The sequence below is a fragment of the Diceros bicornis genome, chromosome 20 (genome assembly GCF_020826845.1).
Source record: "Diceros bicornis minor isolate mBicDic1 chromosome 20, mDicBic1.mat.cur, whole genome shotgun sequence".
In the NCBI taxonomy this organism is placed as follows: domain Eukaryota; kingdom Metazoa; phylum Chordata; class Mammalia; order Perissodactyla; family Rhinocerotidae; genus Diceros; species Diceros bicornis.
This window is the reverse complement of record NC_080759.1, coordinates 7,777,280-7,802,452: the sequence shown is the minus strand read 5'-3', so window position 1 is coordinate 7,802,452 and position 25,173 is coordinate 7,777,280. Positions and strand designations below refer to the sequence as shown.

At 37.5% G+C, this 25,173-nt stretch overlaps 1 pseudogene; it reads right to left on the bottom strand.

The window, feature by feature from the left end:
• Nucleotides 1–15,823: 15,823 nt before the first annotated feature.
• Nucleotides 15,824–16,754, bottom strand: LOC131418856 (olfactory receptor 2L2-like; annotated as a pseudogene).
• Between the last annotated feature and the right edge of the window lie 8,419 nt (nt 16,755–25,173).

The window sequence follows — 25,173 nt, the reverse complement described above, 5'->3', positions numbered from 1 at the left end:
GTAACTTAAGTCTCAGTTTTATTTATGTTGTCTGTTAATGTGAGCATAGTAATATCTGTCTCACTAGGTTGTGTTTTATATGACAAATATAAGTAAAAAATGTATGGAGTACTTTGTCCTTTTTGTTTCTTAGCAAGTCAACATGATGTACTGTTTGGTTAATTATTTCCTACTTCTAAGTGTAGCTTTTCTTTTGTATACCTTTAGACCAACACACAGCATCTGAAGAACCAACATTTTCTTTGTCTAAAAGCAGCCTGATGATCATGACTGAATATTTGCACATGAATACATAAAAACCATTTGTAAAATAATTAGCATGAAAACAATTATTTTGAAAATAAAAATATTCAGTTAAATATCTTTAAAAACAACAAAAAATTGTCAAGGTAAATCAAAAAGTAGACAAATATATTTTAGAAAAAAGTTAGAGAAATAAAGTACCTTAGTAAAAAAGTAACCTTGGACCTAAACATTTTTAGTTCTATCATCACACATGAGATTCCCAAAAGTGTTGTAAGTAATAGCAGAATTTTCTGTTTTATTAATAAAAATGCAGTGAGAAAGCAATATGAATCATTTAGGCAATAACAACTGTTTGTGTATAGATGTACAAATTAACAAGTATTTAATTTGTACAACCTGTGTGAACAAACGTACCACATACTATTTATTGGATTTCTGAGCAAAATCTCTGCCTTGTTATATTGTATTACTTACTTGTATATGTGCTTACTGTGTCATGTTTGAATGCAGCTTCCTGAGGACAAAGACAATACTAATTTATCTTTATATCATCTACGTTTGGAGTGAGAAAACTACCACCAAATCTGGCCTGCTGCCTGTGTTTGTACGGCCCATGAGCTAACAAAAGTATGTGAAATTCAAATTTCACTGCCCATAAATAAGTTTTATTAGAATACAGCTGTGTTCATTAATTTACGTATTAGCTACAGCTGCTTCTATACCTGCAGAGTTGATTAGTTGTAAGAGAGCTGATTATGATCCACAAAGCCTAAAATATTTAATATCTGTCCCTTTATAAAAAAGTTTTCCAACTTCTGGTCTTCGTTAACTTGCACTATATAAGTTTTAAATAACTGTTTTGTGAATATGAAAGATAAGGCAACATTGAATTTAATTTTGTCCTCCCTTTCAGGGGTAAAGGGATACGTAAGGTAGTAATATTGCCTGACATGTTCTTGTTCCAAATGTGATATTTTTTGCTGAAAGAAGAACCACAATCTCTAGTAATGGCATGTGGCCATTAATCTTGTAAAAGTGTTCTTTTTAATCCCCATCAATAAAGAGAATCAAAAACTGTTCAACTATTATGTGGGAAGTACGTAGAAGTACATATTCACATTGCCTAAAAACAGAAATAGACAGTAACACAATAATAGTAGGGGACTTTAACACTCCACTTACACCAATGGATAGATCATCCAAACAGAAGATCAATAAGGAAACATTGGTCTTAAATGATACATTAGAACAGATGGACGTAGTAGACATATACAGAGCATTCCATCCAAAAACGGAAGAATACACGTTCTTTTCAAATGCACATGGAACATTCTCCAGGATTGATCACATATTAGGCCACAAAACAAGTCTCCATAAATTTAAGAAGATTGAAATAATACCAAGCATCTTTTCTGACCACAATGGTATGAAACTAGAAATCAACTATAGGATGAAAATCAGAAAAGCCACAAATACGTGGAGATTAAACAAAATGCTACTGAGCAACGACTGGGTCAACGAAGAAATCAAAGAAGAAATCAAAAAATACCTGGAGACAAATGAAAATGAAAATGAAAATATGACATGCCAGAACTTATGAGATACAGCAAAAGCAGTTCTAAGAGGGAAGTTTATAGCAATACAGGCCTATCTCAACAAACAAGAAAAATCTCAAATAAGCAATCTAACAATACACCTAAAGGAACTGGAAAAAGAAGAACAAACAAAGCCCAAAATCAGTAGAAGAAGGGAAATAATAAAAATCAGAGCAGAAATAAATGAATTAGAGACCAAAAAAAAAAAATAGAAAAAATTAATAAAACCAAGAGCTTGTTCTTTGAAAAGATAAACAAAATTGACAAACCTTTAGCTAGACTCACCAAGAAAAAAAGAGAGAAGGCACAAATAAGTAAAATCAGAAATGAAAGAGGAGAAATTACAACAGAAACCTCACAAATACAAAAGATTATAAGAGAATACTATGAAAAGCTATATGCCAACCAATTCGACAATCTGGAAGAAATGGATAAATTCTTAGAATCATACAACCTTCCAAAACTGGATCAAGAAGAAGTAGAGAATTTGAATAGACCAATCACCAGTAAGGAGATTGAAACAGTAATCACAAACCTCCCCAAAAATAAAAGTCCAGGACCAGACGGCTTCCCTGGTGAATTCTACCAAACATTCAAAGAAGACTTAATACCTATCCTTCTCAAACTCTTCCAAAAAACTGAGGAGAGGGGGAAGCTCCCTAACTCATTCTATGAAGCCGACATTACCCTGATACCAAAACCAGACAAGGACAACACACAAAAAAGAAAACTACAGGCCAATATCACTGATGAACATCGATGCAAAAATCCTCAAGTAAATACTAGCAAATCGCATACAACAATACGTTAAAAAGATTATACACCATGATCAAGTGGGATTTATTCCAGGTATGCAGGGATGGTTCAACCCTCACAAATCAATCAACGTAATACACCACATTAATAAAACAAAGAATAAAAATCACATGATCATCTCAATAGATGCAGACAAAGCATCTGACAAGATACAGCATCCATTTATGATAAAAACTCTGAATAAAATGGGTATAGAAGGAAAATACCTCAACATAATAAAGACCATATATGAGAAACCCACAGCTAATATCACCCTCAATGGTGAAAAACTGAAAGCTATCCCTCTAAGAACAGGAACCAGACAAGGATGCCCACTGTCACCACTCCTATTTAACATAGTATGGGAAGTCCTAGCCAGAGCAATCAGGCAAGACAAAGAAATAAAAGGGATCCAAATTGGAAAGGAAGAAGTGAAACTGTCACTACTTGCAGATGACATGGTTTTATATATAGAAAACCCTAAAGAATCCACCAGAAAACTGTTAGAAGTAATAAATAAATATGGTAAAGTTGCAGGATACAAAATCAACATACAAAAATCAGTTGCATTTCTATACACTAACAACAAAGTAGCAGAAAGAGAAATTAAGAATACCATCTCATTTACAATTGCAACAAAAAGAATAAAATACCTAGGAATAAACTTAACCAAAGAGGTGAAAGAGCTGTACACAGAAAACTATAACACATTGCTGAAAGAAATTGAAGAAGACACAAAGAAATGGAAAGATATTCTGTGCTCTTGGATTGGAAGAATTAACATAGTTAAGATGTCCATACTTCCTAAAGCCATCTATAGATTCAATGCAATCCCTATCAAAGTTCCAACAACATTTTTCACAGAAATAGAACAAAGAATCCTAAAATTTATATGGAACAACAAAAGACCCTGAAGAAGTAAAGGAATCCTGAGAAAAAAGAACAAAGCTGGAGATATCACATTCCCTGATTTCAAAGTTTACTACAAAGCTATAGTAACCAAAACAGCATGGTACTGGCACAAAAACAGACACACAGATCAATGGAATAGAATCAAAAGCCCAGAAATAAACCCACACATCTATGGACAGCTAATCTTTGACAAAGGAGCCAAGAACATACAATGGAGAAAAGAAAGTCTCTTCAACAAATGGTGTTGGGAAAACTGGACACCCACATGCAAAAAAAAGGAAAGTAGACCCTTACCTTACACCATACACAAAAATTACCTCAAAATGGATTAAAGACTTGAATGTAAGACCTGAAACTATGAAACTTCTAGAAGAAAACATAGGCAGTACGTTCTTCGACATCGGTTTTAGCAACATATTTTCAAGCACCATCTCTGACCGGGCAAGAGAAACAATAGTAAAAATAAACAAATGGGACTACATCAAGCTAAACAGCTTCTGGACAGTAAAGGAAACCATCAACAAAACGAAAAGACAACCTAACAATTGGGAGAAGATATTTGCAAACCACACATCTGATAAGGGCTTAATCTCCAAAATATATAAAGAACTCATGCATCTCAACAACAAAAAAACTAACAACCCAATTAAAAAATGGGCAAAAGACCTGAACAGACATTTCTCCAAAGAAGATATACAGATGGCTAACAGACACATGAAAAGATGTTCAGAATCACTAACTATCAGGGAAATGCAAATCAAAACTACAATGAGATATCACCTCACGCCCGTCAGAATGGCTATAATTAACAAGACAGGAAACAACATGTGTTGGAGAGGATGTGGAGAGAAGGGAACACTCATACACTGCTGGTGGGAGTGCAAACTGGTGCAGCCACTATGGAAAACAGTATGGAGATTCCTCAAAAAATCAAGGATAGAACTACCATATGATCCAGCTATTCCACTGCTGGATATTTATCCAAAGAACTTGAAAACATCAATGCATAAAGATACGTGCACCCCTGTGTTCATTGCAGCGTTATTCACAATAGCCAAGATTTGGAAGCCACCTAATTGCCCATCAAAGGACGAATGGCTAAAGAAGATGTGGTATATATACACAATGGAATACTACTCAGCCATAAGAAACGATGAAATCCAGCCATTTGTGACAACATAGATGGACATTGAGGGTATTATGCAAAGTGAAATAAGTCAGAGGGCGAAGGTCAAATACAATATGATTTCCTTCATTAAGTAGTAGGTAACAACAACAATAAACAAACACATAGAGACAGAGATTGGATTGGTGGTTACCAGAGGGGAAGGGGGGAGGGAGGAGAGCCAAAGGGATAATTTGGCACATGTGTGTGGTGATGGGTTGTCATTAGTATTTGGGTGGTGAACATGATGTAATCTATGCAGAAATAGAAGTATAATGATGTACACCTGAAATTTATACAATGTTATAAACCAATGTTACTGCAATAAACAAAAAATTTAAAAAAAAGAAAAAAGAAAAAAAATTAAAGAAAAAAAAGGTCCTACATAAAAAAAAAAAAAAAAACTTCGGTAACTTTTTAGAGTAGAAGGAAAATGACAAGTCTCCAGGAACCAACCTTGACATCACAGAAATTTAAAATCTGAATGATAGAGAATTCAAAATAACAGTCATAAAGAAATTCAACGAGTTATAAGAAAACTCAGAAAGACTGTTCATTGAACCCAGGAACAAAATTAATGAGCAGAAGGAATACTTCACCAAAGAGATTGAAACTAAAAAAAATAAATAAAAACCAAATTCTGGATATGAAGAACACAACTAGTGAAATAAAAAATAATACAGAACCCTTAAAAAATAGAGCTGACATCATGGAGGACAGAATTAGTGACTTAGAGGTTAGAAAACTGGGCAGGCACTTGCAAAAGAATGAAGGTAGACCATTATCTTATACCATACACAAAAATTAACTGAAAATAGATTAAAGACTTGAATGTAAGACCTGAAACCACAAAACTCCTAGAAGAAAATATAGGCAGTACACTATTTGGCATCGGTCTTAGCAGCATCTTTTCAAATACCATGTCTACTCTGGCAAGGGAAACCAAAGAAAAAATAAACAAATGGGACTACAACAGACTAAAAAGCTTCTCCAAAGCAAAGAAAACTAAGAACAAAACAAAAACACAACCCACCAACTGGGAGAAAGTATTTGCAAATCATATGTATGACAAGGCATTAATTTCCAAAACACATATAGAACTCACACAATTCAACAACAAAAAATCAAACAACCCAATCAAAAATGGGCAGAGGATAGGAACAGACATTTTTCAAAGAAGATATTACAGGTGGCCAACAGGCACATGAAAAGATCTTCAACATCACCAATTATTAGGGAAATGCAAATCAAAACTATAATGAGATATCATCTTACACCTATCAGAATGGCTATAATCAACAAGACAGAAGATAACAAATGTTGGAAATGATGTGGAGAAAAGGGAACCCTCATACACTGCTGGTGGGAACGCACCAGCATCCCTATGTTCATTGCAGCATTATTCACAATAGCCAAGATGTGGAAGCAACCCATGTGCCCTTCAACCGATGAATGGATAAAGAAGATGTGGTATATAAACACAATCAATACTACTCAGCCATAAAAAAAGACAAAATCATCCCATTTGCAACAACACAGATGGACCTTGAGGGTATGATGTTAAGCAAAATAAGCCAGACTGAGATAGAAAAACACTGCATGATTTCACTCATATGTGGAAGATAAACAAACACATGGATAAAGAGAACAGACTAGTGGTTACCAGAGGGAAAGGGGGTTGGGAGGTGGGCAAAAGGGGTTAAGGGGCACACGTATGGTGATGGATAAAATTTAGGCTCTTGGTGGTGAGCACGAAGCAGTCTATATAGAAACTGATAGATAATAATGTGCACCTGTAATTACACAATGTTACAAACCATTATGACCTCAATAAAATAGCTGAAAAAAAAGTGTTGGAATGTAGACATTGCAAGATTATTATATTCCTGCTATTATTCACTTTTGTAAAGACAGCTCATCAAAACAAAAGATTTCTTTACTTTGACAAACTCAACCCTCAAGAGCTATGTCTGCCTGCTGTCAGAGATCATCCAACTCTAGAATTAAAATAATTCATGAAAAAATATGTTGAGGGGCTAGCCCAGTGGTGTAGTGGTTAAGTGTGCATGCTCCCCTGCGGTGGCCTGGTGTTCAGATCCCGGGCATGCACTGATGCACCGCTTCTCAAGCCAGGCCGTGGCGGCATGTCATATAAAGTAGAGGAAGATGGACATGGATGTTAGCTCAGGGCTAGTCTTCCTCAGCAAAAAGAGGAGGATTGGCAACAGATGTTAGCTCAGGGCTAATCTTCCTCACAAAATATATGTATATATATATGTTGAAAGATAATGAGTGGGAAGAGCAAGAGAAGAAAGTGGAAATGGAGGTAAAGGAGGTAGAGTAAGAAGAAAATGAGGAGGTGTCTGCCTCTGAAGAGGTCCAAGATGACAATATAGGAAGATCCTGAATTCATGTCCTCCCATGGACACACCAAAACTACAGCTATAACTACAAATCAATTTCCTCTGAAAACTAGCTGAGCAGCTCCTTCACATCAGCAAACAAGAAAAGGGTTACATCAAGGCAGGTAGGAGAGGCTGAGACACAGTCTTGCCATAAACCCTATCCCAGGCATGGTGGTGCACAATAGGGAGGGAACTCACAAGTCCAGAGCTTTTCCCTGAAGACTGAAGTGTTTGTAACCCACATCAGGCATCCCAACTTTTATGACTTGCCCCTAAGAGACAAGCTCTGAAAACATGTGGCTTTGAAAACCAATGGGGCTCAGTTATGAGACTCAAAGTAAACTGTGAAACTGCTCTTAAAGGGCTCATGCATGCACTCACTCACCTCAGGACCCAGTGCAGAAACAGCCATTTGCAAAGTACCCAGACTTTAGGTAAAAGACATCATTTGCTAATCTAAAGTGTAGCCAGAGGGGCAGGGGCCTGTTGGGATAATCTCTGGAGATGGGGGCTCTAGGGGGTGCCATTTTCACGCTCTCCCACTACCTTGCTAAAGCCAACAGGTCACACATTTTCTTTCTTTCCTGGAAATGACATCTTTAACCTCCAACCTGTGGGCATCATCTTTGTGCTCTCCCTCTGCCTTACTAAAGCCAGTGGGCACCATCTTTATTTTATTTTATTTTATTTTATTTTTTACTTTAGACCTTTTCTTTTTCATTTTCCTCAGTGGGTGCCATCTTTACTTTCTCCAACTGCCATGCTTCACAGCACCAGTATCTCCCATAAGAAAGCTTTCACATACATCTGGTGCCCCAGATTTTGCAGTTGCAGCTCAGGGTATTCCCCTTGAACAGCTGGCTCTGGAGGCCTGGTGGGCTTGTATTCCTTGGTCCCATGGAACTGTAAAGATTGGAGAGACAGTTCTTGGCAAACAATCAACCCGAGGGTACTGCACAAATATTACACTGAAACACACTCCCAGTCTTTCTGAAAAAGAGGCCTATTTGCTGGTCCAGAAGCTTTAGACTGAGGGGCAGGCTTCTGGTCTGGCTCAACTCTAGAGGCCTACAGAGGTGCCCTCAGGGAATGAAGGCTAGCAGATACAATCTTTGCACTTAGCCTCTGCTTTGTTACAGCTCACTGGTATCTCCCATAAAGGAGCTCATATCCTGGTCTGGCACCCTAAGTTTTGCAGCTGCTGCCAGGGGATACTTCTACATTGCCTGGCTCTGGTGGCCAGTGGGCTTACACTTGTGAGTCCCATAGGACTATATGGAGAAAAAAAATCAAAGAGCTACCACCCTCAGAGCACAGCAAAAGGTAAGAGACCCAGGAGCTCAGTCTTTCTGTGAAAGAGACCCATAAGCTTATCATCATAGCTGTAGCATGGGAGGAGGCTTCTACTTAAACACACATCTAAAGGTGGACCATAAACCTTTCCAGGGACTTTGGAAGGTGGGCACTATCTTCACACTCTCCCTCTGTTATGCTCCAGAGCACCAGTATCTCTCAAAGGGAAGCTCTTACATGTGTCTGGTGCCCCAGATTTTGCAGTGGCTGCTGCCCAGGAGACACCATTTGATTTCCTATCTCTGGTGGCTGGTGGGGGGGCTTCTTTTCCTGGGTCCCATGGAACTATAACAAGCATAGAGACAACGCTTGGCAGGCTACCATGCCCAGGGCACTGCGCAGACAACAGACTGAAACACATCCACACTCTTTCTGTGAAAGAGGACTATTTGCTTATTTTGGAGCTTTGGCCTGAGGGGCAGGCTTCAGGTTTAGCACACATCTAGAGGCCTATGGAGGTAGTCTCAGGGAATAAAATCTGAGAGATGCCATCTTGACACTCTCCCTTTGCCTCCCTACAGCTCATAAGTATCTCATAGAAAGGAGTTTAGATGCTATTTTGGAGCCCCCATTTTTGTGAATGCCACCAGGGGACACCTCCAGATTACTTGGTCTGACAGCCAGAAGGACTTATGCTTGTGGTCCTACAGGACTGTATATATTTATGTACTTTAAAAGCTGCTGTACAGGACTGTATATATTTATGTACTTTAAAAGCTGCTTTAATAGGTGCTGACTGAGATCCCCCCTTTGAGACATTGACAGGTCTTAGCACACCCTCAACAACTGGGAGCTATTAAAATAAAATAGCCTGCTTGGACAATCACAGTGGTTTGAGAGACAATCAAGAGCTAGAACCAGGTTGAAAGATAAGGTTCATCTCCTACTTGAGGCCACTCCTTAAAAACTAGGAGAGGCAGCTGTTTTACCTAATACACAGAAACAAACACTGAGTCAAGCAAAATGAGGAACCAGAGGAATAAGTTTCAAACAAAAGACGAAGATAAAACCTTCAGAAAAAAACCTTAATGAAATGGACATAAGTAATCTACCTAATAAAGAGATCAAAGTAAAGGTCATAAAGATGCTTACTAAACTGAGGTGAAGTACGGTGAAGTGAAGTTGAAGTAAAAACTTCAACAAAGAGATAGAAAATGTAATAAAGTACCAAATAGAAGTCACAGAGCCAAAGAATACAATAACTGAACTAAAAAATACCCTAGAGAGGTTCAATGAAAGATGAGATGAAGCAAAAGAAAGGATCATTGAACTCAAAAACAAGGCAGTAAACTAACCAATCAGAACAGCAAAAAGGAAATTTAAAAAAAGTGAAGATAGCTTAAGGAACTTATGGGAACATATCAAGCAGATTAACGTTCACTTTATAGGGATCCACAGGGAGAAGTGAGAGATACAGGGGCAGAAAACTTAGTTGAAGAAATAGTAGCTGAAAACTTCCCTAATCTGGGGAAGAAAATAGACATCCATATTCAGGAAACCCAGACAGATCCAAATAAGAGAAACCCAAGGAGACCCACACAAAGACACATTATAATTAAAATGTCAAAAGTTAAAGACAAAGAATCTTAAAAGCAGCAAGTGAAAAACAATTTGTTACATACAAATGAACTCCCCTCATAAGATTATTAGCATTTTTCTCAGCAGAAATTTTGCAAGCCAGAAGGGACTGGCGTGATATATTCAAAGTGCTGAAAGAAAAAACTTCCAACCAAGAATACTTTACTCTGCAAAGTTACTCAGAAATGAAGGAGAGATAAAGAGTTTTTCAGACAAGCAAATGCTAAAGGAGTTCATCACCACTTACCCAACCTTACAAGAAATATTAAATGGACTTCTTTAAGCTGAGAATAAAGGATGCTAATTAGTAACAAGAAAATATATGAAGTATAAATTTCACAGAGAAAGGTAAATATATAGTAAAGATATTGGATTAATCACTTATAAAGCTATTATAAGGTTAAAAGACAAAAGTAGTAAAATTAACTATAACAAAGATAATTAGTTAAGGGATACATGAAATAAAAAGATGTAAAATGTAACATCAAAAACATAAAATGTGGAGGAATGAGAGTAAAATTGTAGAGCTTTAGAATGCAATCTAATGTAGTCGTTATCAACTTAAAATAGATTATTATAAATATGGTTTGTTATATGTAAGCCTCATGGAAACCACAAAGCAAAAACCTGTAGTAGATACACAAAAGATAATGAGAAAGGAATCTAAGCATACCAATAAAGTCATCAAATCACAAAGGAAGAGAGCAAGAGAAGAAGAAAGGAACAGAGAGGAACTACAAAACAGCCAGAAAACAAATAAAATAACAGTAAGTACATATCTATCAATAATTACTTTAAATGTAAGTGAACTAAATTCTCCAATCAAAAGACATAAAGTGGCTGAATAGATTTTTTTTCTTATTTCTTTTTTCTTTTTTTTGTGAGGAAGATCAGCCCTGAGCTAACATCCATGTTAATCCTCCTCTTTTTGCTGAGGAAAACCGGCTCTGAGCTAACATCTATTGCCAATCCTCCTCCTTTTTTTCCCCCAAAGCCCCAGTAGATAGTTGTATGTCATAGTTGCACATGCTTCTAGTTGCTCTATGTGGGATGCCGCCTCAGCATGGCCGGAGAAGCGGTGCGTAGGTGCGCGCCCAAGATCCAAACCCTGGGCTGCCAGTAGGAGGGCATGCACACTTAACTGCTAAGCCACGGGGCTGGCCCTGAATAGATTTTTTTTTAAAAAAGACCCATCTATATGCTGCCTACAAGAGACTCACTTCAAATGTAAGGACAAACACAGAATTCAACAAAAAGATATAACAAGTATAAATATTTATATTCTCAACATAGGAGCACCCTAAATATATAGAGTAAATATTAACACACCTAAAAGAAAAAAATAGATAGCAATACAACAATAGTAGGAGATTTAATACCCCACTTACATCAATGGGTAGATCATCTAGAAATAAAATCAATAAGGAAACATCAGCTTTAAACAACACATGAGACCAGATGAACTTAACAGATGTATACAGAACATTCCATCCAAAAGCAACAAAATACAGATTTTCTTAAGTGCACATGGAACATTCTCCAGGAAAGACCATATGTTAGGCCACAAAATTATTAATAAGTTTAAGAAGATTGAAATCATATCAAGCATTTTTTGACCACAATGGTATGAAACAATTACAAGAAAAAAAATTAAAAATCACAAATATGTGGAAATTAAACAACATACTACTGAAGAACCAGTGGGACAATGAAGAAATCTATAGGAAAACCAAAAAAAAAAAAAAACCACTTTGTTGGATGCAGCAAAAGCAGTTTTAAGATGGAGGGTCCTAAATATAAATGCTTACCTCAAAAAACAGGAAACATCTGAAATAAGCAACCTAACTTTACACCTCAAGGAACTAGAAAAAGAAGAATAAATGAAGCTCAAAGTTAGTAGAAGGAAGTAAATAACAAATATCAGAGCGGAAATAAATGATATAGATGTTAAAAAGACAATAGAAAAGATAAATGAAACTAATAGCTGGTTCTTTGAAAGGATAAACAAAAATGACAAACCTTTAGCTAGACTCACCAAGAAAAAAGAGAGAAAGCTTAAATAAATAAAATCAGAAATGAAAGAGAAGGCGTTGCAACTTATACCACAGAAATACAAAGAATCATAAAAGACTACTATGAATAATTATACACCAACAAATTGGACAATCTAGAAGAAATGGATAAATTCCTAGAAACATACAACATTCCAAGACAGAATCATGAAGAAATAGAAGAACTGAATAGACTGCTTACTAGTATGGAGATTGAATTAGTAATCAAAAACTTCCTAAAAAACAAAAGTTCAGTACCAGACAGACATCATTCAATGGTGAATTCTACCAAATATTCAAAGAGGAATTAATATCAATCCTTCTCAATCTCTTCCAAAAAACAGAAAAGGAGGGAACATTTCAAAAATTTATTTTACAAGGTCGGCATTACCCTGATAGCAAAACCAGACAAGGATACCACAAGAAAAGAAAATTACAGGCCAATATCCTTGATGAACATAGATGCAAAAATCCTCGATAAAATATCAGCAATCTGAATTCAACTGTACATTAAAAGAATCATGATCAAGTAGGATTTATCGCAAGGATGAAAGGATGGCTTAATAGCCACAAATCAATCCACGTGATACACTACACTAATAAAATAAAGGATAAAAATCATGTGATTATCTCAATAGATGAAGAAAAAGCATTTGACAAAATTCAACATCCATTTATTAAAAAAAAACAACTCCCAACAAAGTGAGTATAGAGGAAACATATCTCAACATAATAAAGGCTCTATATGACAAACCCACAATTAACATTGTACTCAATGGTGAAAAGCTGAAAGCATTTCCTCTAAGTTCAGGAACAAGACAAGGATGCCCACTCACACCATTTTTATTCAACATGGTATTGGAAGTACTAGACACAGCAATCAGAGAAGAAAAAGAGATATTAAACAACTTGCCCTTAGGTGATGTTTTTGGTTTTATGTCCCTGAAAATTTGCACATATCACTTTTCAACAGAGGGTACCCTCTACTCATCTTCCTTCACTCACATAGTTCCTTATTAATATTCCAGTTCTTAGCTCAGGCATTGTTTCCTCCAGGGGTCTTCCTTAGTCTCCAAATTATCACCATCCCCAGCATCCTGAGGTGTGCGTGTATTACAATCATTTGGTTATGTGTCTTTTCCCCTACCAAACTATAAGCCCTTTTATGCCCTGGATCATTTCCTACTTGTCTTTGTGCCCTGATGTTTATCATATAACTCCTTTGACTAGATGCTCAGTGAGGATCTAGCTAATTTTGCCCACTCATAATTACAAATACAATATTTATTATCTGCTAGAGAATTTTGTCTTTGCACACTTACTCTGTACTTGCAATAGATGAGTATATTTTGGGTTATTTGGTGTGTGCAAGTTTGCATTTTGGTTTAGGATATTATAAAAGGCAAATGCTAAGTCTCATAGCCACATCTCATCTCATAGCTTCTTGGCCCAGATCTCTCCAAAAAAGGCATTTTGATGTCATAGTAACAGCAATTGATAATTCAATAACAATAAGTACTTATGTAAACATAATATTTTATAATACCTAAAACCTGAAACTCTTAGAAGAAAACATAAACATAAATCTTCATGACCCTAGATTTGGTAACGGATTCTTAGTTTTGACACCCAAAGCACAAGCAGCAAAAGAAACCACAGACACATTGGACTTCATCAAAATTAAAATATTTTGTGGATCAAAGGACATTATCAAGAAAGTGAAAATACAACTTACAGAATGAGAGAAAATATTTGGAAATCGTGTATATGATAAGGGCTTAATATCCAGAATTTTAAAAAGAACCCCTAAAACTCAGCAACAACAAAAACAAACAATCCAATTTAAAAATGGGCAAAGGGGTTCGATAAGCATTTCTCCAAAAAAAAGATATACAAATAGCCAATAAACACATGAAAATATGCCCAACGTCAGTAATCATTAGAGAAATTCAAAGAAAAACCACAATGACATACCACTCCACACCTACTAGGATGGATATAATAAGAAAAAAACCATGAAAAATAACAAGTGTTGATGAGGACGTGGAGAAATTGGAATACTGTTACTTCGATGGTGGGAATGTAAAATGGCACAGCAACTGTGGAAAACAATTTGGTTGTTCCTTAAAAAGCTAAACATGGAATTACCATATAATCCAACAATTACACTCCTAAGTGTATATCCAAAAGAATTGACAAGGGACTCAAACAGATATTTGTACACCACTGTTTATTGCAGCGTCATTCACAGTAGCCAAAAAGTAGAAAAAATTCAAGTGTCCATCAACAGATGAGTGGATAAAAAAAGCGGTATATACATACAGTTAGATATTATTCAGGGAGTGAAATTATGACACATGCTACAACATGGATGAAGCTTGAAGACATGCTACGTGAAATAAGCTAGTCACAAAAGGACAAATATTGTTTATCTGACATCTAAAATATATAGAATAGTCAAATTTAGAGACAGAAAGTAGATCAGAGGTTACAAGGGGCTAGAGGGAGGGAAAAATAGGAAGTTATTGCTTAATGGTTACAGAGTTTCTGTTTGGGGTGATGAAAAAGATTTGGAAACAGATAGTGAAGATGGTTGTACAACAGTGTAAATGTAATTAACGCCACTGAATTGTACACTTACTTAAAAATTGTTAAAATGGCATATTTTATGTCATATTTTATCACAATAAAATTTTTTAATGATTTTATAATTCACAATTAGCTTTCATGGATATTTTCTCAATTATTTCTCATACCAATCATTGCATTTGAAAAGTCAGATATAATGATACCCATTTTTTGTATGGAGAAAGTGAAGTTCAGAGAAGCTAAATGACTTAGTCAGGATCACACAAGTAATTGGGAGAGGACTTGAATTGATTCTAGACAAGCATGAGTTTTTGCAAATCACCTAATTCCCACACAGCAGTAAGAAGAGTGTAAATCGTATTCCTTATCATACACCTTATCATACTCACCTTATAGATGGAAAGTTGGGGCTCACTAAGGTTAAGTGAACCACTTAGTCACCCAGCTAGAGTAACAAGCCAGAACTGAAACTGGGTTTTCTTTTTCCTAATTCAAGATTTTTCCCTACCTCATCTCTTCAAAAGGGCAGTATGAGTTCAAGGGCACATACAAGAGCATTTACTTTTGCCCAGTGACTCCTGGATAAACTCCCTCATTTGAAAGTACATGTGTTTTTATAACCTTGATCTCCTTTTTTTCCCTAGCTTTATTGAGGAATAATTGACAAATTTAAAGTGTACAACATGATGATTTGATATATGAATACATTGTGAAAAGATTACCACAATCAAGTTAACACATCTATCACCTCACATAGTTACTTTTTTGTGTGTGTGGTGAAATGCTTAAGATCTACTTTCCTAGGAAACTTAAAGTCTACAGTACAGTATTATTAATTATAGTCACCAAGCCTTGCTCTCCTTTAATGCGAATATTTAAATGACCAATAGCAATTTAAAGTAGAAACATGTCAGAATGTGGTCCATATAGTCATCATTTATTTATTCATTTATTTGTTTAATATGAAACCTACTTGTCAACAAGTGCCATTAAAAGCATGGTGAAGAAAGTTTTATTTTTATTTTTAGATATTGTAAAACATAATCAGTAATGCTGAGATGGCCTGTGCTGTGTCCAAAACCATATCAAGCCGCATGAATGGCTATATTTTCAAAACCTCAATAGCTTTTAATTTTATTTGACAATCCAATTGCTACCCAGCACCTTTCTCGGTGCACCCACTACCAGCTTGTTCCTCAGGATGTAGGTGAAGGGGATCAACATAGGGGTGAGAATGGTGTAATAGATTGAGAGACTTGATCCAATGCTGCGGTATGGGAGGATCCAGGTGTCATGTACACCACATGCCTGGCTCCGGGTAGAGACTCACCACAGTCAGATGAGAAGAGCATGTGGCCAGGGCTTTGTTTCTCCCCTCAGGAGAGTGCATTCTGAGAATAATGAGGAAAATGTGAATGTAGGAGGCTGTAATGAGAGACAGTCGCACAATAATAAACACAATGTTCATCACCATCACCACCATTAGGTAACCTGAGGTGCTCCCAGGAAAGCATCAGCATAGCTGGTATCTCATAGAGGAAGTGATTGATTTTTTTTCTCACAGGTGGGAAATTACATCATGTAAATTGTCTGTGCCAAGGATTTCAGCACACCTTCAATCCAGAATCCAACAGCCATCTGCAGGCAGACTCTGGAACTTATGATGGTTGCATATATTAGAGGTTTACACACAGCCACATAGCACTCATAGGCCATGAGGGTCAGGAGGATGTATTCTGCATCAGCTAATACCAGACTGAAGAATATCTGAGCACCACAACCAACAAGTGATATTGTTCTGCTCCCAAAAAAGAAGTTGATGGCCATCTTGGGGACTGCTGGAAACACAAGTCAGATCAATTAGGGAGAGCTGACTTAGAAGAAAGTACATGGGAGTGTGAAACCGGGAGTCCACCCAGAACAGGAGGACCAAAGTGGCATTTCCTATAACCACAATGAGGTAGATCAGAAGAATGATGGAGACGAGAATGCTGGGGTGTCCATAGTCATGGAAGAGTCCCAGAAGGATGAAATATGCCAGTGATGCTGCATTCTCTCTCTCCATATCTCAGAAATTCTGGTTGAATTAAAAAATGTTGGAAGAAACCGTCCAAAATGTTAAAATTTTAGTCTGATGAATTAATAAAAGACTTGATTTGTATCAAATAAATGTCTGTATCAAATTCTAAGAAATTATTAAATTCTTCATTCTATTTATAGATTTGTCTACCATCTAATATTTGCAACCTACATGTATGATATTTTTACATATTCATCCATAGAGATAATCCAAGGAACTCTAAAATTGGAAAAATTCTATAAATCTTCTTGGTTGTGCCTGTTGTTTTATAAAGAAAGGCAGTTTCAATACTATATGGCCAAACTAAAGTCCCACTATTACATATTTGGTGTCAATATCAAAATAATCAGTTCTCTGGCCCACTGATAACGCATATGTTGCTAAAACAGAGATTTAAAATAGAAATTAGCATGATAATTACTAAACTGTTAGACATGGGAATAAAACTATAACCCTCCCTTTGACAGCTCAAGAGTTCATAGCTGTACACATCTTCTTACCCTTTGTCCAGCCAGTTGGCTATGACCTTTTATGTTTAATAATGGAATGGATCCAGACACAGATCATGGACATTGTCCTATAATATGACATATAAATGTTTTGCTATCTTCTCATTGATTGTTGACACTTTATTAATATGCAGTTAATTTTTTATCTGTAATGATATATTTGATTTGACCCATCTAAATTCATTTATTCTACATTTTTTTTCCTTTGGTGAGGGAGATTGGCCATGAGCTAACATCCATTGCCAATCTTCCTCTTTTTGTTGAGGAAGATTGGACCTGAGCTAACACCTGTGCCCATCTTTCTCTGTTTTGTACATAGGATGCCACCACAGCATGGCTTAATGAGCAGGGCATAGGTCCACACACAGGATCCAAACCTGCAAACCCCAGGCCACTGAAGCGGAGCGTGTGAACTTAACCACTATGCCATTGGGCCGGCCCCCATTTATTCTACATTTAAAGCTTCTGGTTGGTGTGAACTAAACATCAGATTTCCATTAATCATAATAGAAAAGCATAATAGAATCAGAAAATGTCACAGGCTTGACAGTTCTGATTATTTTAGTTTCAATAAGGGTAAAAACTAATTGAGTTTTGGCATAAGATAACAGTTGTAGCTATCTTCTGAAACAAATTCTTCCTTAAAAAGATTCTCTCTCACTGTCAAACTGTGTGCATGCTGCACTCTCTGCTTGGGATACATTTTTTTAATCCCACCACTGTTCTTCTGGATAATTCCTGTCCATTCTTCAGGGCTCCATGCTTCATTAAGCATTCCCCTTCCTTGTCTGGGTTGGGTGCCACTGCAATGCATTCCATAGAAACTCCATGGCAACACTTGTCCCATTGTATTGTAATTGCCTTTTTGATTGTCTCCACCACAACCCATAGGATCTTTGAGGAAAGATATACTGTATATTTCCAGTACCTAGCAATGTGCCTAGTGCAAAGGATGAAAAAAATATATTATTTAAATTTCCCATAATGCTTCCCTAAACCAGGATCCAAGTGCAACTAGAATGTTTCTTTTGAGCCCCAAATCCTTGGTAGTGTGCCCTTTCTACTGACTCAGTGCCTTCTAACTATCAAGTAGTCAGCAAATATGTATTGATCCCTTCTCCATATATAACAGTTTCTTTTTCAGTTTGGATAAATGTATTTGTTGTAATTTTTTCCCTTGCCTGCCCAGAGGGCAGCCACAGTCATTTTCAGGTAGGAACTCATTTAGAATTAAAAGAATCTTAGGTAAGAGAAGAAAATTAGATAAAATGATATATTTGTTTGAAGATATAAAATCATTCAATTTGGTGATTTAACGTTTAAATAAAATCACTTTCATTCAATATTTAAAATTTTGTTTAGCAATTGTGACATATAGGCTTTCTGTACAAACTCAGCAGCAAACTATTATATAATGGCTCAAATTATTAATTTTGTGCTTAACCAATGAGTTACTATCTGTGTATCTAGAACTTGATTGAAATGATATCGCAATAAACAGGGTCTCTGTCCAACTCCTTAATTATACACACTCCACAGCTAATAATTTGACTGGAAATTGAGTTCATAACTACTCTTTAGATAATTTGACACTGATAATAAATACACAACAATAAATAACACGTGGGTCCCTATCTAATGTGCATCTAATCTAATAATAATCAAGAGAACTATGCTACTGTCAACATGACACATAAACTAGACACTCGTGTGGTTGGTAAGTGGATATTGAATGGACACATACATAATTATTATTATATAGATTTAATTATATATTATTGTGTATTATATATTAGTATTATACATAATTATCATTTTATAAGCATATATTTTTATTTGCACTTTTAAACAGAATTGAAAAACTTTGAAAATAGAATTGAAAACTTTGAGTCATATTTGACCATTTTCTTTGAAGACAATTTCTATATGAAGAAGAAAAAATGTTAAAAATGCAAAGTTCCATTAAGCAATGGATTAATTGATGTACACAACATAGAGCAATAAATATATTCTATTTTTTGACAGAGCTAGTTTGCTAATCCAACTACAGGTTTTGAAATTGGGAAAGCCAAAGTAGCTTGATGAGCCACCTATTCATTCAAACAGACATACTTCTGAAATAAATGACTTATTAGAGAGTAAACCATCTACACAAAATACTTAAAATACCCAACCTAGTCATTTGATTAAAGCCTCACTGAATGTAGACTCTGCTTGTATCCTATTATTATAATGAACTCATTTATTTTTATGATTATGACATTCCCACATGCTTTCTGCTGCATGAATTGAATTTCCCAAAGTAATAGCTCCCTTAAAATCCCATGTTTTCTACTCTGTAATCACTTTCTCTTTTTTTTTTTTGGTGAAAAAGATCAGCCCTGAGCTAACATCCATGCTAATCCTCCTCTTTTTGCTAAGGAAGACCGGCTCTTAGCTAACATCTATTGCCAATCCTTCTCCTTTTTCCCCCCAAAGCCCCAGTAGATAGTTGTATGTCATAGTTGCACATCCTTCTAGTTGCTGTATGTGGGACCCGGCCTCAGCATGGCCGGAGAAGGGGTGCATCCGTGCACGCTGGGATCCGATCCAGGACCGCCAGCAGGAAAGCACCCACTTAACCGCTAAGCCACGGGGCCAGTCCTCACTTGCTCTTTAAAATAATGCAATCTTCTTCCCCCTTAGAACACTGTAGCTCTGCATTGTGTTATTTATCAAATGAAAGACAAAAAGTTGATTTTGTTCTAAGGAGATAGTCACATCTCCATTCACGGGTAAAACTGGTTTGGACAGGAAACCATCGTGTAGATGCTTCTATTATGTCTTTGGGGTTAAATATGAAGCTGGTGATCAAGAGTAGAACTTGAATAGTAAGACTTGATTCACTGTGAAATCCAGGAACCAGGATTTTGTCCTGAGAGAGCCTTGTCTCCAGACATTAATCAACTCTAGGCTCTGGTTTCCCTGCTAAATATTTAAAAATGTTTGGAAATGGGGCCAGCCCCGTGGTTTAGTGGTTAAGTGCACCGCTCCGCTACTGGCAGTCCAGGTTCGGATCCCGGGCATGCACCGACGCACCGCTTGTCCAGCCATGCTCAGGTGGCGTCCCACATACAGCAACTAGAAGGATGTGCAACTATGACATACAACTATCTACTGGGGCTTTGGGGAGAAAAAGGGAAAAAAAGAGGAGGATTGGCAATAGATGTTAGCTCAGGTCTGGTCTTCCTCAGCAAAAAAGAGGAAAATTGGCATGGATGTTAGCTTAGGGCTGATCTTCCTCACACACATGCAAAAAATGTTTGGAAAGAAAAATACTCACATTCAATCTTCTACTTTAAAGAGTCACTCCTCTCTAAGGATCTTAACTATTCCTAGGACATGTTTTCTTCTAGTGGTCAAAATAAGGGTTGTTTCTTCTATAACCAGAGGCACCTATGACAGGTTCATGAAAATAAATCCCAAAATTTCATATCTGGAAATATAACTAGAAACTGTGAAGTCAGAACTCCTAATGAGGGAGGGAGGAAGTCAAGATGGCGGAATAGGCAGACTCTGAACTCACCTCCTCCTGCGGACACAGTCAATTTTCAACTACTAGTGGAAAAATTACCCCTGAGACAGAACTGAAAACTGGATAAGAGGAACTCCTGCAATAACGGACAATACTAATTGAGGTGGAAGAGGCAGAAACTCCCTTCTGGAGAGGAAAAACGCCGCCTTCACCAGCTCCAGTGCCTCACGGCCACCTGGGAGAAGCCCACAGGTACACAGCCTCCCTGGAGGGGAGGGGACCTGAGCGGGGAGCGCCCCCTCTGTGGGCATTTTGTGGACCCAGCACAATCGAGACAAGTGGCATAATATCTGACTTTGCCTGCTACTGAAACAATGGGGAGTACCCCCAGAAAAGCTGGTTCACAAAGAAATTAAAACCAGCTCTTAAAGGGCCCACACGCAAACTCACCCATTTCAGAAAGCAACCTAAAATCAACAGAAAGAAAGGTGCACAGTGCTTTGGTGAAAAGAGACTCACCTAATAGGCCCTGAGTGCATCTCAGTGAGAGGTGAGACCTCTCCAGGGACTGGAACATTGGCGGCGGCCATTGTTGTGGCCTGGTGTGGGCCTGCTGACACAGACGCCATTGGAGTTCTCCCTGAGGCCTGCTAGCCCCGGGTCTGCCCCACCCACTAGAGCACCGATTTAATCCAGCTCAGCCAGGGCAGGCAGCCGCCATTGAAGTTCTCCCTGAGGCCTGCTAGCCCTGGGTCTGCCCCACCCACTAGAGCACCGATTTAATCCAGCTCAGCCAGGGCAGGCAGCCCACCCTAGAGACTGGCCCCACCCAACAACAAGCCCTCAGGGAACTTGTGGACCTGTATAGATTGGTGACTGGATTCTCTGCAGCCTGGCAACTGAGCCCACATCAGCAGGGCAGGGTGTGCACAAGGAGTGGGTGGAGAGTATGGGGCAGTGGTGGAGTGTGTGGGGATCCCGCCGTAGAGAGACAGGTTCCGCTTCGGGAGGTCGGGGCGTGCACACGGGGCAGGACTGTGTTGACTGTGTATGTGGAACTGTGGGTGGCAGGGCTTGTCAGCTGCAGAAGACTTGTGCTTCTCAAAGACCTACATAGGGGGTTTGCCCCACCTTCTAAAGCCTCCCGTGCCTGAGGCCAGACCCCAACCAGCTGCAATACTCAGAGAGCTGACAAGAGACCTAAAGGCTGGAGGCTTATAACCGTTGTAAGCCCCTGAGCCTAACAACCTGCCATGCTGGTGGCCTACTCACTTAAAAGAAATACTGCAACACAAATGTGGTATTAGAACTTGCAGCCAACTGTGCTGGGGCTCCCCACACCTGATAAAGAGACTGAAGGGCCCAAAACAACTACAAGGAGCTGAGCACTACAACAGCTGGCCAGGAGCATAACTCAGCCTCTCTGGGCACCTACAGAGAGAGCAAACAGGCCACAACAGAAAGACACATGTAGCCCACATAGGGGTCATCCCTGGAACATTGAGAACTGAGGGAAGCACACGGCAGGCCTCCTAAGCCATCACTTACATAAGGTCACCTATCCAAGAGCAGGAGACAGAGCTGACCTACCTAATATGTAGACACAAGCACAGGGAAAGAGGCAAAATGAGGAGGCAAAGGAATACATTCCAAGTAAGGGAACAGGACAAAACCCCAGAAAAGGAACTAAGTGAAACAGAAATGAGCAACCTACCAGACAGAGAGTTCAAACAAAGAGTGTTAAGGATGCTCACTGATCTGGGGAGAAGAATAGATGAACTCAGTGAGAATGTCAACAAAGAAATGGAAGATATAAAAAAGAACCAATCAGAAATGAAGAATTCAATACTGGAAATGAAAAATTGAGTGGAGGGACTCAAAACAGAGTACAGGATACAGAAGAACAGATCTGTGAGCTGGACGAAAGACTAGAAGAAATTACCCAAGCTGAACAGGTAAAAGAGAAAAGAATTAAAAAGAGTGAGGACAGTCTAAGGGACATCTGGGACAACATCAAGCGCACTAACATCTGTGTTATAGGTGTCCCGGAAAGAGAAGAGTGAGACAAAGGGGCAGAGACTCTATTTCAAGAAATAATAGATGAAAAACTCCCTAAACTAAGGAAGGAAACAGACATCCAGGTACAGGAAGCACAGAGAGCCCCAAAGAAGATAAACCCAAAGAGGCCCACACCAAGACACATCATAATCAAAATGTCCAGAATTAAAGATAAAGAGAGAATCCTAAAAGCCGCAAGAGAAAGTCAAGTTACATACAAAGTAAACCCCATAAGACTATCAGCTGACTTCTCAGCAGAAACCTTACAGGGTAGAAGAGAATGGCATGATATATTTAAAGTGCTAAACGGAAAAACTTACAGCCAAGAATACTCTACCCAGCAAGGTTATCATCCAAAATGGAAGGAGAGATAAAAAATTTCCAAGACAAGCAAAAATCAAAGGAGTTAGTCACCAATAAACCAGTGATACAAGAAATGTGAAAGGGACTGATTTAAGGGGAAAAGAGAAGACCACAAATAGGAAAAATCATCTATATCCATGATAAGAGGGTAATGGATACAAATGCACAAAAAAGACATTAGATGTGATATCAAAAACATAAAAGGAGGGAGGAGGAGAGTTAAAGAGTAGAGCTTTCACACAGAGGTCAAACTAAAGAGACCATCAATTCTGTGTAGAAGAAGAAACGAACAGAGAAGGACTACTAAAACACTGAGAAAAAAAAAGTTAAAAAATGGCAGTAAGTACATACTTATCAATAGCTACTTTAAACGTCAATGGACTAAATGCTCCAATTAAAAGACATCGGGTGGCTGATTGGATAAAAAAAACAAGACCCATATATATGCTGCATACAAGAGACACACTTCAGACCTAAAGACACTCACAAACTGAAAGTGAAGGGATGGAAAAAGATACTCCATGCAAATGGCAATGAAAAGAAAGCTGAGTTGCAGTACTCATATCAGACAAAACAGACTTTAAAACAAAAACTGTAAAAAGAGATAAAGAAGGGCATTACACAATGATCAAGGGAACAATCCAACAAGAGGCTATAACACTTGTAAATATCTACGCACCCAATGTAGGTGCACCTAAATATATAAAGCAATTATTAACAGATGTAAAAACAGAAATAGATAGTAACACAATAATAGTAGGGGACTTTAACACTCCAATTACACCAACGGATAGATCATCCAAACAGAAGATCAATAAGGAAACTTTGTCCTTAAATGATACACTAGAACAGATGGACGTAGTGGATATATACAGAGCATTCCATCCAAAAACCAAAGAATATAAGTTCTTTTCAAATGCACATGGAACATTCTCCAGGGTTGATCACATATTAGGCCACAAAACAAGTCTCCATAAATTTAAGAAGATTGAAATAATACCAAGCATCTTTTCTGACCACAATGGTATGAAACTAGAAATCAACTATAGGATGAAAATCAGAAAAGCCACAAATATGTGGAGATTAAACAAAATGCTACTGAACAACGACTGGGTCAATGAAGAAATCAAAGAAGAAATCAAAAAATACCTGGAGACAAATGAAAATGAAAATACGACATGCCAGAATTTATGGGATACAGCAAAAGCGGTTCTAAGAGGAAAGTTTATAGCAATACAGGCCTATCTCAACAAACAAGAAAAATCTCAAATAAATAATCTAACAGTGCACCTAAAGGAACTGGAAAAAGAAGAACAAACCAAGCCCAAAATCAGTAGAAGAAGGGAAATAATAAAAATCAGAGCAGAAATAAATGAAATAGAAAACAAAAAAACAATAGAAAAAATTAATAAAACCAAGAGCTTGTTCTTTGAAAAGATCAACAAAATTGACAAACCTTTATCTAGACTCACCAAGAAAAAAAAAGAGAAGGCACAAATAAGTAAAATCAGAAATGAAAGAGGAGAAATTACAACAGAAACCTCACAAATACAAAAGATTATAAGAGAATACTATGAAAAGCTATATGCCAACCAATTCGACAATCTGGAAGAAATGGATAAATTCTTAGAATCATACAACCTTCCAAAACTGGATCAAGAAGAAGTAGAGAATTTGAATAGACCAATCACCAGTAAGGAGATTGAAACAGTAATCACAAACCTCCCCAAAAATAAAAGTCCAGGACCAGACGGCTTCCCTGGTGAATTCTACCAAACATTCAAAGAAGACTTAATACCTATCCTTCTCAAACTCTTCCAAAAATTGGATGAGGGGGGGAAGCTCCCTAACTCATTCTATGAAGCCGACATTACCCTGATACCAAAACCAGACAAGGACAACACACAAAAAAAAGAAAACTATAGGCCAATATCACCGATGAACATCGATGCAAAAATCC